This window comes from Cherax quadricarinatus, chromosome 18 (genome assembly GCF_038502225.1).
Source record: "Cherax quadricarinatus isolate ZL_2023a chromosome 18, ASM3850222v1, whole genome shotgun sequence".
Lineage (NCBI taxonomy): Eukaryota > Metazoa > Arthropoda > Malacostraca > Decapoda > Parastacidae > Cherax > Cherax quadricarinatus.
In genome coordinates this window covers 48,025,941-48,041,061 of record NC_091309.1, presented here as the reverse complement: position 1 = coordinate 48,041,061, position 15,121 = coordinate 48,025,941, and the positions used below count along the sequence as shown (strand labels likewise).

The 15,121-nt window shown below is 43.2% G+C and overlaps 1 protein-coding gene across 1 annotated transcript in view; it reads left to right on the top strand.

The window, feature by feature from the left end:
* Positions 1 to 15,121, top strand: part of LOC128689250 (uncharacterized) — a 553,231-nt gene that overhangs the window by 49,826 nt on the left and 488,284 nt on the right. The gene's annotated exons all lie outside the window — the stretch shown is intronic.

Genomic DNA, 15,121 nt, shown 5'->3' with positions numbered 1-15,121 from the left:
CATGGTGCCTAGAGACGATCATCATTTGCGTTTTCTCAGGTGCAAATGTTACTTGCCATCTATTTCCCCAAGCTGATATAGCTCTCAGCTGGTGATTGATGTAGCTTAGAGCAGCTGGCATTTCTTCTCTTGGATAAGTGAATGTCAGTGTACAGTCGTCTGCATATGCATGTGATTCTGGGATGAGATGAAGAAGGTCGTTGAAGTAGACATTCCATAACAATGGACCCAGCATGCTTCCTTGTGGAACGCTTGCCCCAATAGGATGCCTTGCTGATTCCGTTCCATTGAGGACTACACTTAGAGATCTACCATGAAGGTAATCACTGAGGAGACATAGCGTAGAGCCTGCAATTCCCAGTGCTTGAAGTTTTGCTAAGAGGCCCTGGTGCCACACCCGGTCGAAAGCGCCAGCAATGTTCAGTGCTACCACACAGCTGACTTTGGATTCATCCAGTGACTGGTGCCACTTAGTGGAGAGGTTTAACAACAGATCAGCAGCAGAGTAACCTTTCCTGAAGCCATATTGACGATCACAAAGTAGTGAGTGGTAGTCAAAAAAATCTGTCATTTGTCTTGAGATTATTGTCTCAAGGATCTTACCAGTGATTGACAGAAGTGACACTGGTCTGTAATTGCTGATTTCTGCTCTGCTCTTCTTTTTGTGAACAGGGACTACATTTGCCTCTTTCCATAGAGAGGGCCATTTACACTGTACTAGGCAGTGCTGAAAGATGCAAGTTAGAGGTGCTGCTAGCTGGTCTGCACATCTTCTCAACAATCTTGGGCTCAACTTGTCTGGGCCCACAGCCTTTTCTTGGTCAAGTGATTTAAGAAGGAAATGCACCTCCTCCTGCCTTATTGTCACCACTGACAGTTTTGACACAGTTCTTGCAGCTAGCCAAGGAGGGTCCCTTGCTGGATCAGGAACTTGCATTTTGGTAGCAAAGTGTTCAGCAAAGAGGTCCGCCTTCTCTTGACTACTAGTAGAGGTGGTCCCATCCTGTCGATTTAGAGGTGGAATAAGTTCATCAGGCAGATAACCTTGTCTGTCCTTGACCAGGGACCAGTAGGTTTTGGAGCCTACCCTACCTGATACTAACTTTCTTTTAGTGTCCACCTCCCATTTAGCAATGGCCCACTTTTGAACATCACCCATATGCCTACAGGCTTGCATGTGCAAGTTCCTGTTATAGGTGGTAGGATGTCTCTTATACCTTCGCCATGCTTTGTACTTAGCAGTAGCAGCCTCTCTACAACGAAAGCCAAACCAAGGCTGATCTGTAGGCTTTGTCACATATTGCCGGTGAGGAATGTGTTCTTGTTGCAGATTAAGGATGTGTCCAGTGAAGGCTTTCACTTGGTTGTCAACATCCCCTTGGAGAAGAGCATTCCAGTCGGTGGTGGCGAGCTCAGAGCAAAGGGCTGGCCAATTACCTCTTTCCCATAGCCAGGTTGTGCGTGTGGACTCCTCACCTCGTTCTGTTGGGATCCTAAGTGTGGTAAAAACAGCCTTGTGGTCAGACGATCCAACGTAGCCGAGGGGTTGACAAGTGACTATGCCTTCCGCCAGATCACTCACTACTGGGTCAAGGGAGGAGCCAGAGATATGAGTAGGGAAATCAACAAAGTTTCTCATGTCAAACACTGCAAGAAGGTCATCAAAGTCCCACTCTCTCTCTCTCTCTCTCTCGCTCGCCAGCCGTGGGCCGACACTTTCATTTGGTCAGCTGAGTTTATATCAGTGATAGTGTTGGGCTCTACGAGTCATTCCAGGAATGAATTATCTCTAATGAAGTGATGCTCTTGAGAAGTGTACAGTGAAAGTGCTGTTCTCTCGCTGTTCACGAAGTGGAGCCCAAGGTGGTACTTGGTAATATTGACTTTCAACTAACACCAAGATGATCCACATCTTGGTGTGGAAGTCTCTTACTGAAATGACACATTTCTCCATGCGATTCTCTTTTCTGTTCAGAAGTCGTAGATGTGACGGGGGGGGGAGGTGAGGGGGGAGGAGCAAGAGGAAGGGTAGGCTATCAAAGAAAGTGGTGCATACTCAGAGTGTGAATTCATCTGCTCGACGTACAGGATTTTGCAGCCTCTTCTGTCGAGGAAGTGCAAGATATGCCTTAGTGCTTTTAGTTTTTTGGCTGTGTTACTGACAAGAATTACCACAGTGCGCTTCAGAGATATTTTGAAGTTAAATATCACCCTTACTAGTTTCACTTTTATTACAACCCAGGAGTCCCAAAGGCCTGTTATCCTGGGTGTAAAGGAAGCAAAATAAACACAGCAGAAAAACTTTTGACTTGTATTATCCTTCACCAATTTAGAATAGATGTACACTATATACACTATGTACAACAACAGGTAGTAGTGCACTCCACTGTAAGCAAAGCAGAATAGAAGCCACTAGAGAGAAGACCGTGCTTCAACCAGGTCTAGAATGGGAATGACAAGGGCAGACGGGTGAGTGGTACCCACAACACCTCTGCGATTGCCAAAACCATTTTCTCATTGGCTTGAACCTGGATATTGATGAATGACGGGGCCCCATCATTAACCCTTAGTACCTGGTTCGCTGGTTGGGGGAGATAGCCTTTCAATGAGGATGTGTACATGCGCCGAATAAAGGTTACGTACTCTTTGCATGCCACAACTTCTTTCCCTGGTACCAACACTCTTCCATTCATCATCACCATAGCTCCAGCATTACCATCATGGTGCCTAGAGACCATTACCATTTGTGTTTTCTCAAATGTAAATGTAACCTTCAATAGTTTTCCTCTGCATTCTGATGCAATAAGCTGGTGAATGATGCTCCTGAGAGCAGATAGCATTTCCTCTCTTGAATAAGTAAATGTCAGGGTACAGTCTTCTTCAAAGGTTTAGGATTCTTTAATGAAACAAAGAAGGTCACAGAAGCAGACCCTCCACATCGATGAACCAAGTACATTTTCTGGAGGAAGACTGATACCGATTGAGTGACTTGTAGACTGTCCCACTAAGAACTACCCTTTCAAATCAAACTTGAAGACAGTAAACCATACCACGGGTGGGGTTAGAACAAGCTATCAGAGAGTCTCAAAACTCCAGACCGTCGCGTTAGCCACTGGACCAGCTAGCCACAATAAGATTCATCCAACTAGGTATATTTCTACACCATAGGAAGGTTAGCATAGGCACCACTGTGACCACAGATGCAAGTTTTTACAGACGAATCTCCCTCTAGCGTGGCCGTGACGAAGTCGAGCTCAAGTCCCCTCAAAGCCGTCAACATGACTCACGAAATCGCTATGACACGATTGGTTTGTTTGCAATCGTGTCATTACGATTTCGTGAGTCATGTTGAAAATAGTCACTGATGATGCATTGTGCAGAGTCCGACTCTAAGTGCTTGCAGGCGTGCCAAGTGTCCCTGGTGCCATAATTGACTGAAAGCATCAGCAATGTCTAATGCTAATATATAGCTGATCTGGAATTTATCCAGTGACTGGCGCCTCATTATGAAGAGATTAAACAGATCAACAACAAAGCAACTTTTTCAGAAGCCATATTGACGGCCATAAAGAAGAGAGTAATAGTCAAAAGTGTTGTCATTTGATGTGAGATTATATTTCTCAAGAATTTTACCAGTGAATGACAGGAGTGACAATAGAGTGTAGTTAATAATATAATAATATCTTCATTTACTACAAGTACATGTACAAAGTATACAGACCATAACTGACATCAATGACATACTTACTATATAGAAAGCCGCTTGTTATGGTGAGCATTTCCCGCAAATTAGGTCAGTTTTGTCCCAGGATGCGACCCACACCAGTCGACTAACACCCAGGTACCCATTTTACTGACGGGGAACATAGACAACCAGTGTAAAGAAACACGCCCAATGTTTATACCCTCGATGGAAATCGAACTTAAACCCTCGCCGTGTGAAGCGAGAGCTTAAGCCACCAGGTCACGGGACACTGTTGCTGATTTCTCTGCTTTTCGGTTTTTTGAACAGGGACAACATTTACTGATAGATACGAATTAAAGGTAATGCTAGCTGGTCTTCACCCTGACCATCATTCTTATCTTGGTCCAGGGATTTAAGAAGTATATGTACTTTATTCTGACTAATTGTCACCCCTGATAACTTGGAAACAGTTCTTTTAGATAACAGAAGAAGCTGTCTAACTGAATCAGGTATTTGTATCTTGACTGTCCCATCCAGTCGATTCAGTGGTGGAATCATCAGATGAATATCCCTGTTGGTCATTGACCAAGGATCACCAGGATTTGGAGCCTACTCTTCCTGATGCCAGATTTAGAGACTTACCAGATTTAGAAACTTACCAGGTTCGGGCTTCCTTCAATTGGCGACAGGCTTGCCTGTGGGTGTTCCTGTTATAGATAGTAGAATCACTCTTGTGCATTCTCCAAGCCTTGTACTTGGCTTCGTTACACACTGTCGGTGAGAGATGTACTTGTGTCGGTTTTTCAGTGTCGTAAAAACGACCAAATGATGAGCTAACACAACCAAGGGGTTTGACAGTGACCCTTCAAACAGATCAGTCACTACTAGGTCATTGTAATCTAGAAACGTTTTCATGTCGAGCACTCCAAAAACTTCATCGAAATTCCTTGAAGTTGAGAGGCGTCTTCTTGTTTTCATTGAGGTCTAAACATTGCACATGCTAGTACGAAGGTTTCTTGCATAGGCTGAAGAACGTCATTCTCAGGTTATTAAGGAAGGCAACATCAATGAGCTGGCAATGTACACATTTAGAAAAGCATACAGCAACGCCTCCTACCTGACCTTTCATGTCTCGTCAAATCTAGGAGGTGCAGCCAGCAATTCTAGAAAATGTCTCAAAAACGGCGATCATGTCTGGACGATAAGTGTTCACGAAACTACGAATCAGCTCACTGATACTGGTAATGAAGCTCCTACTGTTGGCAAAGAGGATGCTGATTCTGTAATATTAAAGTCAGTGAAAATACTGACTCACTTTTACTGGTGTACTGTAGGACCAACGTTCAAAGTTAGGTAATAAATAATACCGTTTGTGGAGCATACTTACACACGTCCTCCCACGACCACGTCACTTCCCTCCCTCTCTCCATCCAGCTCGCTTTCTCTCTCACTCTCTCTCTATCTATCTGTGTCTCTCTTTAAAGCTTTCATGAAGTCACTTGAAAAGTTTATCTCCAGGTGTGTACTAGAGCGAATATTTTTATGCCTAGATCTTTCATCAGGTCAGATTGAATCTTTTATATTATTCCCATGTTCTGTGCGGTGAGAACATTTTACATGCTGTGACATTTCTGTACCAGGTATAAAAAATTCCTAGATTTCCGCGGAAATAATATATAGGTTTACCTAATTACCTAGTTGAAGTTGACTCCCTCGAGTACTTTCTTGGGAGGCTATACACTGATCCCAGCGCCTCGAGTACTCTTTTGGGAGGCTATACACTGATCCCAGCGCCTCGAGTACTCTTCTGGGAGGCTATACACTGATCCCAGCGCCTCGAGTACTTTCTTGGGAGGCTATCCACTGATCCCAGCGCCTCGAGTACTTTCTTGGGAGGCTATACGCTGATCCCAGCGCCTCGAGTACTTTCTTGGGAGGCTATCCACTGATCCCAGCGCCTCGAGTACTTTCTTGGGAGGCTATCCACTGATCCCAGCGCCTCGAGTACTCTCTTGGGAGGCTATACACTGATCCCAGCGCCTCTGCCACTTCTCCAAACATTTCTGGAACTCTTCTTTCCTAATGATATCTAATGTGGCCTGTGATTCTTCTTGAATCTCCTCAAAGTTGTTAAAATCCCATCCTTTGAGTGACATTTTCATTCTTGGTAGAAGAAGGAATTCACTGCTGGCTATATCCGGGGAGTAGAGAAGGTGGGAGTGGGGACGGCAGTATGTTGTTTATGGCCAGAAAATGCTGAACAGACAGCACTGTCGTGGTTATTGAACTAATCGTTGGACGCCGCCCACAGCACTGGATGTTTCCTTTTCACGTCTTCCATCCAACTTCTGAGAACCTCAGTGTAAAATTGTAGTAAACTGTCTGCCCCTCTGGAACAAATTCCTGATAATCCATTGCCTCATTGTGAAAAAAATAGTGGACATTCTCTTGACAGTGTTCTTGACATGGCCTGTCATTTTTGGCCAGGATGAGTTGGGTCTTGTTCATTAAGAGGACTGTAGCTTTGGTCTCTGGGTTGTAGTAGTAGATCCAAATTTCGTCACAAGTATTGTGCCTATACGAGAATTTTCGTGCACTTTCTGGGTGATATATGGAGGCGGCGTTGATCAAGCTGTGCAATAAACTCCATTGTGTGAACTAGAGTGGCGAGTTTCAGTGAGGTCGGCCATTTTTTGTTATGCTATCATCGTGTTGTTGCGATTTGTGTCACAGAATTTAATCATTGAAAAAACACTGCGTGCGCATGTGAAATTCCTTTTCAACCTCAGTAAAATGGCTATTGAAATTTACAAGTATTTCTGCAAGCATATGGTGATGAAGCAATTGGATGGACATAGTGATTTAAATGATCTTATCAATGCAGGCCGAACATCAGTTAAATATCATTAATGGTTTAATGATCCATCAGCTTCAGGAAGGTTATTCACAAAGATGGTCGACAGAGTACCCAAGACACTGCAAGTCATCTGGGATTTTCTTATTGTTTGTGTTAAAGTATTTTTACTTAAAGTTTGAACATGTGTCGAGTGGCTGAGAAATTTGCGCCCGTTTACTGACTCAAGACCAGGAAGATCATCGCTTCAACGTTTGCCAGTAACTCAAAACCAAAAACAAGCCGAGGATGATTCAGGTATTCAATGTTCATTACTAATAACGAAACCTGGAGTTATGGCTATGACAAATAGATCAATCAACAATGTTCATAATAGAAAAACCCTACTTACCCAGGCCAAAAAAAAAAAAAAAAACACGCCAAGTCGAGAGCAATGATTAGAGGATGTTCATTTTCTTGACAAAGTGGGAATCATTCATCAGGAAACTGTTCCAGCAGGCCAGACAGTTTACGAAAATTTTACAATGATTCATCCACAAATGAGTGGTTCTTGTCTTGTAGTCCTGCAGCTTCCATGGCCATGTATGTGCTTACATCAGGGGAGACAGGTCCAGTGGTACTGGGCATCTGATGTTTGAGGCACTGAGGCCAAGTGGACTAAGGCATCTCGGAATTTTAGCAGGCTTTCTGGGTACATACAGGTATATATGCATAAAACAGCAAACAAATGATGCAAGATGCAAAACAGTAACGGGAGGAATTGAAAGGTTTTTTATGTTGCAAACAACACAACATCAGGATCTTGCAATGTTGCAGAAGAGAAAATGAAATCTGAGAAAACACGTTCAGAGTGAACATTTTTGCTAGAATGATGGGAAATGGAAACAGACAATTATTGCAACCCATGAATGGCTCACAATGTATATAATGTATATTATCTGTTCATATAATTTTACATTGCTTATATTTGCAATATTAGCTAAATTGTAAATATATTGCTTTGTATTATTATTTGACTTAGTTATATTATTAGGTAGGATGTGACATTTATATATTATTCAGGGCTCATAGTTCGTGAGTGTTAAGTATCTCGTTTTGCTGCCGGCTTCTCTGTAGTTGCTGGGCAGCAGCAGTCAACGGAGAGTCACGTGATCAGGGTGGGATGATCACACCTCACCTGGAGGGAGAGACTGCCTGGGCTGCACTCGCTCTTGTCTGTTTGACGTTGCCTCCAACAAGAAGTGCCTCTCCAGCTCTCCATTGCTGGCCCTTGTTGGAAGATCGTCTCTGTTGCTTTCTTGTTGTTGGTTCTGTGGAACTCTGTTCACAGAATATGGTCTAGACTTAGTGATTTTCGACGTTGTTCTGAGGTTGTGTGTCGCATAGACACTCTGAGAAACTCAGGTCCTGAGCTGTAGCTTCTGACCTAATTTGTACTGGTATCTGTGTACTGTCACAGTCGGGGATTTTCTAATGCTGGACTTAGATTCAGTAGTATGGGAGTTTTGTGACTTTTGTAGAGGATCTGCAGATGGTCCCTACTTAGTGTGATTATATTATCTCCTTGTTCCTGATTCTGTGTCGCTGTTGCTTGTTATATTGCTGTTCGGCTTATCAGTCGTTTTATTGTTCAAGCAAGTTCTGATTGCCAGGTTGGTCAAGAAGTTAGTTTATGTAAGGACTTTTAGTCAGTCACTGGTTAAGTCTAGTCAAGTCTTGAGACATTGCGAACTACTTAGAGCACTTACACACATACACAAACTTACTTGTATATATTTGTATTATGTTATTAAATGCTAACAATGTACCAGATGGTATTTAAAAGTCATAAAGATGCGATATGTGCCTTCAGCACAATACTACTGTACACCAGAGAAGTGTACAGTAGTACACTTTAATTTACTTTAATAATATACGCCTAGACAACTTTATTGTTATTAATAAACTTATTAAATTTTAATTTCTCTAGTTAGTAACCTACCAGTTGTAATCCTGAAGCACTATTGAATCTTACTAAATTCTAATGGATAATTGGACCAGGATACTGACTACTTGTTAGAAAAATCCAGTAACAGGCTGGATGGTAGAAGGGCAGTCCTTTCTAGTATTCACTGGAGATCTCTATGCTTATTAGTTATCGCGTTTTTTTAACAACAATAAATGCCAAATTGTGCCAACCAGTGCCAGTGCCTGGTGCCTGGAACGTTGAATATTATTTTAAGGCATTATAAGACCGTCAGTCCACAAGCACCGATATTGTCGTGGCAGCCCAACGAGTGTAACAATTAGTGGCAAGACAATCATTATAAATTCTGTCAATTTCCATTTGATGTAAAAGGCTTAACATTCCAAATATTGATATCTGGCAAATGTCTAGGTATTTTTCCATACATTAGAAAACATGTTAATGTTAACTCATTTAAAGGAGAACTTAATTAAAAGGAAACTCATTTAAAGGGGAGACATTTGCAAATAATAAAAAAGCACAATACCATGACTGGAATAATACACAAATAACCGGCACATAAGAGAGAGGAGCTTATGACGATGTTTCGGTCCGACTTGGACCATTTACAAAGTGACTTTGTAAATGGTCCATGTCTGAGTGAGACATTTGTAGCTTACCCACAGGGATGATTACTATAATTAAGTCATAGTTTTGACCCACAAGGTTCTCAGGCAGACTCTGGTCTAACCATCAGAACCGATGTTATTCCTCTGTGTGCTACATTTAATACAATCCATTGCATTCATATAGGAGTCATGTTTTAGGCTATGGACTATAACCTCCACTATAAACGAATCTAATTTGAATAAGCCATCACTATTATTATGTAATGAATATTTATCGTGTTTTATGATGGCCGATTCTACAATGTTCCGTCCAAGCCAAGTGGAATAAGGGGCAACCACTTTAGCTTCCTGCCAATTTGCCTTGATTTTACAGACTCTAATGTGACTAAAAATGACATTTGATTCTTTGAAAGTCCATATCGAATATTTGTGTTGTGATATCCCAATATTTAGAGATTTGCCAGTCTGTCTCACAGAAGATAAGCAGCACCCATTACAACCAATTCGATGTACACCACCGATACAATGTTGTGAATAATTTTTTATCAGAATGCTTTTAACAGTTCGTGAATACTCAAAAACTACTTGCATGATAAATCTTTTAAGAACATTCGGCAGGGCAGATAAATTCTCATTGAATTGGAGAACCATCACATTTTTTATCTGAGGTGTCATCCTAGGTTCAGTCCTATGATAACTTTTTCTAGCTGCCATTAACACTGATTCCACAAAATCTCTAGGGCACTGCATTTTCATGGCAATATCATATATTTTCCTAATTTCATATAGAGATTCCAGGATACATACTCGGTGAAAATGACATTCTTTTACTTTAGTCTCATGGGTGGAATAATAGTGGATACATAAGCGCACATTAATGGTCTTCCCTTATACTGTAAACCTGAGCTTTCTCTCAACACGATGTATCAACATATTTAGGAAAGGAAGTTTAGATTCCACTTCTTTCTCCTCAGTGAATTTAATAGACGGGACCAAAGGATTAAGACATGGTAAGAATGTATCCAGAGACATATCATTCAGCCACAAACACAAGATGTCATCCAGATATCTGAACTAGTTTCACAGGGAACGATGTCTTGTTAACAGCCTCACTGGCGGAGACAATGGATTTCCCAAAATCATTCCATGCCTTTGAGCATAGTATTTCCCTTCTAACTCAAACTTGCAATCAACTACACACAACTTAAGCAGTGTAATAATGGTATTCTTATCAAAAGAGATGGAAAACTGACCTAATTCTCCTTCCAAGTTAGCAAATGAGAAACAGGAACTTGGTAAATAATGCAATAACTTCAAAACTTACTAAAGTCATTGGACATGTTAACATTTTGTAGTTTGTCAATGAGATCAATATTATTTTTTAAGTGAGCTTCAGAAATGTTGCCCAGCAGTAATATTTTTACCAGCCATTTTGACAAGGGATTTGTTGGCAAACCTAATAATAGGTCTCGCTGGAAAACCAGGCTTGTGGGTTTTAATCAAACTGTACATGTATGTGGAGTACAGCCGACCCAGCGATAAACTGTTTAATCAATTCCTTATTAGCTCTCAGTAAAGTTCTACATTATTTATTAAATTTACCATTAACTTGGTCCAATGGGTTCTTATTAAGGGGCAAGTAAGATTTCCTGTCTTCTAGTAAAATATTAACTTATCTGCTATAATCTACCTTGTTCGTAATTCGCATTCACTTTGCTGCTTTTGTAAGGAGAAGTCTAGGATGTTTCTTTAATTCATGGTATGACTTATCTTTGAGGACAATTCGGTTCCACATACCATGCCTTTGCAAATGTTGAACCTTTCAAGGGATAGGTTCCTTGTTTTTTCAAGACTGCTAAGAGACTTGGCAAGGTCAACATAATTAGTTTCCCCACCAGTAATAGTTTACAGTATTTAGGAAGGCCACTGTCTGCTCATATATCCACTATTATTCCAACCATGACACCTGAGTAAAAAGAGGTGTCTTTCCTCACCATGTTTCTAAGAGCTTACCGAATATGTAGCCCAGAATTTCTAGACGAGGAAAATAGGTAAATATCTAATATTGCCAGAAAACTGCAGTGCCCTAGATATTCTGTGGAATTAGCGTTGCTGGTAGCTGGAAAAACATATAAGAACGGACCTACTTCCTCTCCTCCTCCCATTGCCCTTCCCTCTGTCTCTCTGGGTCCCGTTTGTACATGGCTGTTGTCTCCCATATTTTTTCCTGTAACTCTTGGTGGCATGGTCATGCCTCTGCATGGGACCCATACCCCTCTCTACCTTCTCCCTCCTCCCTTACTGTTATCCCTGCTCCCAAGTGCTCTCCCCCTTCATTCTTCGGCCCAGCGTGGGGGACTGATAGGGCCTTATCGTAAGTAATGTCTCCTTCCTTTCCATTGGGCTCTTCATTCATTAAGGGTGCACCTGCTTCAGATGCTATGTCTCCTCTGGGCAATAGCCCCATAACTCGCTTCACCCAATTTACCTCATATTCTAGGGCCCTATTCTGGCTTTTGCTGCTTTGGCTTATGACTCTTATTTCTTCTTCTCTGCCTCCACCCTCTTCTCTATTTTTGCAAAAAGTTTACCAAGTTAGCTCTCCCACCCTTCTTCCAGCCTTTTACATTGCTCTTCCATCCATTCTTCTTTATTAGAACTATTTCCCTATGATCCCCTGATCCTTTGACTTCCCTTCTGAGCTACCATTTTTTGTGGGGTACGTGTTGTAATGTGTGTGTGTGTGTGTGTGTGTGTGTGTGTACTCACCTAATTGTACTCACCTAATTGTGGTAGCAGGGGTCGAGACTCAGCTCCTGGCCCTGCCTCTTCACTGATCGCTACTAGGTCCTCTCCCTCTCTGCTTCCTGAGCTTTGTCATACCTCCTCTTAAAACTATGTATGGTTCCTGCCTCCACTACTTCACTTGCTAGGCTATTCCACTTGCTGACGACTCTATGACTGAAGAAATACTTCCTAACGTCCCTGTGACTCGTCTGAGTCTTCAGCTTCCAGTTGTGACCCCTTGTCCCTGTGTCCCCTCTCTGGAACATCCTATCTCTGTCCACCTTGTCTATTCCCCGCAGTATCTTGTATGTCGTTATCATGTCTCCCCTGACCCTTCTGTCCTCCAGTGTCGTCAGTCCGATTTCCCTCAACCTTTCTTCGTATGACATTCCCCTGAGCTCTGGGACTAGCCTTGTTAGAAACCTTTGTACTTTCTCTAACTTCTTGATGTGCTTGACCAGATGTGGGTTCCAGACTGGTGCTGCATACTGCAGTATGGGCCTAACATACACAGTGTGCAGTGTATTGAACGATTCCTTATTAAGGTATCGGAACGCTATTGTCAGGTTTGCCAGGCGCCCGTATGCTGCAGCAGTTATTTGGTTGATGTGTGCCTCCAGTGACGTGCTCGGTGTTATGGTCACCCCAAGGTCTTTCTCCCTGAATGAGGTCTGTAGTCTTTGTCCACATAACCTTTACTCTGTCTGCGGTCTTCTTTGTCCCTCCCCGGTCTTCATGACTTTGCATTTGGCAGGGTTGAATTCGAGAAGCCAGTTTCTGGACCACATGTCCAGCCTGTCCAGGTCTCTTTGCAGTCCTGCCTCATCCTCATCCGATTTAATTCTTCTCATCAACCTCACATCATCTGCGAACAGGGACACTTCAGAGTCTATTCCTTCCATCATGTCGTTCGCATATATCAAAAACAGCACTCGTCCTAGAACTGACCCCTGTGAGACACCGCTCGTCACAGGCGCCGACTGTGATACCTCTTCACGTACCATGACTCGTTGTTGCCTCCCTGTCAGGTATTCCCTGATCCATTGCAGTGCCCTTCCTGTTATATGCGCCCGATCCTCCAGCTTCTGCACTAATCTCTTGCTGGGAACTGTGTCAAAAAGCCTTCCTGCAGTCTAGGAAAATGCATTGAACCCACCCCTCTCTCTCGTGTCTTACTTCTGTTACCTTGTCATAAAACTCCAGAAGGTTTGTGACACAGTATTTGCCTTCCATGAACCCATGCTGGTTTTCATTTATAATCTTGTTCTGTTCCAGGTGTTTCACCACTCTCCTCCTGATAATCTTCTCCATGACTTTGCACACAATACATGTCAGAGACACAGGTCTGTAGTTTAGTGTGTGTGTGTGTGTGTGTGTGTGTGTGTGTGTGTGTGTGTGTGTGTGTGTGTGTGTGTGTGTGTGTGTGTTTATGTGTGTGTGTACTCGCCTATTTGTGGATGCTGAGGTCGAATCATGGCTCTTGACCCTGCCTCTTCACTGATCACTATGTCTTCTCTCTCCCTGCTCCACGAACTTCATCAAACTGTCTTAAAACTACATATGGTTCCTGCCTCTACTACATCACATTCTAGGCTTTACCAATTCATGACAACTCTATGACTGACTAAATACTTCCTGACATCCCTTTGACTCATCTGAGTCTTCAACTTCCAATTGTAACCCTTTGTTTCTGTGTCCCATCTCTGAAACATCCTGTCTTTGTCCACCTTGTCATTATCATGTCTCCCTTGACCCTCCTGTCCTCCAGTGCCTTCAGGCCTATGTCGCTTAGCCTTTCTTCGTAGGACAGTCCCTTAGCTCTGGGACTAGTCTTGTTGCAAACCTTTGCATTTTCTTTAATTTCATGATGTGCTTGTCCAAGTGAGGATTCCAAGCTGGTGTTGCATAATCCAATATGGGCCTGACGTACATGGTGTACAGAGTCTTGAACGATTCCTTATTGAGGTATCGGTACTCTGTTCTTAGGTTTGCCAGACGCCCGTAAGCTGCAGCAGTTATCTGGTTGATGTGCGCCTCAGGAGATGTGCTCGGTATTATACTCACCTCAAGATCTTTTTTCTTGAGTGAGGTGTACAGTCTTTGGTCACCTAGACTATACTTTGTGTGCGGTCTTCTTTGCCCTTCCCCGATCTTCATGACTGCATTTGGCAGGGTTAAATTCAAAGAGCCAGTTGCTGGACCAGGCTTGTAGCCTGTCCAGGTCTCTTTGTAGTACTGCCTGATCCTCGACCGATTTAGTTCTCATTAACTTCACATCATCTGGAAGCAGGGACACTTCTGAGTCGATCCTGTCCTTCATGCCATTCATATATGCCAAAAACAGCACTGGTGTCACAGGCACCCACTGTGATACCTCATCCCGTACCATGACTCGTTGTTGCCTCCCTGTCGGATATTCTCTGATCCACTGCAGTGCCTCTCCTGTTATGTGTGCCTGATCCTCTAGTTTCTCCTCTAGTCTCTTGTGAGGAACTGTGTCGAAGGATTTCTTGAAGTCAAAGGATAAGCTATCTATCCTCCCTAATCTCCTTTCTCAGTGTGTGTGGTGTGTGTGGTGTGTGTGGTGTGTGTGGTGTGTGTGGTGTGTGTGGTGTGTGTGGTGTGTGTGGTGTGTGTGGTGTGTGTGGTGTGTGTGTGGTATGTGTGGTGTGTGTGGTGTGTGTGGTATGTGTGGTGTGTGTGGTGTGCGAGGTGTGTGTGGTATGTGTGGTGTGTGTGGTGTGTGTGGTGTGTGTGGTGTGTGTGTGGTGTGTGTGGTATGTGTGGTGTGTGTGGTGTGTGGTGTGTGTGGTGTGTGTGGTGTGTGTGGTGTGTGTGGTATGTGTGGTGTGTGTGGTGTGTGTGGTGTGTGGTGTGTGTGTGTGGTGTGTGTAGTGTGTGGTGTGTGTGGTGTGTGTGGTGTGTGTGGTGTGTGTGGTGTGTGTGGTGTGTGTGTGGTGTGTGTGGTGTGTGTGGTGTGTGTGGTGTGTGTGTGGTGTGTGTGGTATGTGTGGTGTGTGTGGTGTGTGTGGTGTGTGTGGTGTGTGTGGTGTGTGTGTGGTGTGTGTGGTATGTGTGGTGTGTGTGGTGTGTGTGGTGTGTGTGGTGTGTGTGGTGTGTGTGGTGTGTGTGGTGTGTGTGGTGTGTGTGGTTATAACGAGATTGTTTGGTGAACTGAAAGCGGGTGGTTAATGATACGTCCTCAGAGGCTTCTTACTTTA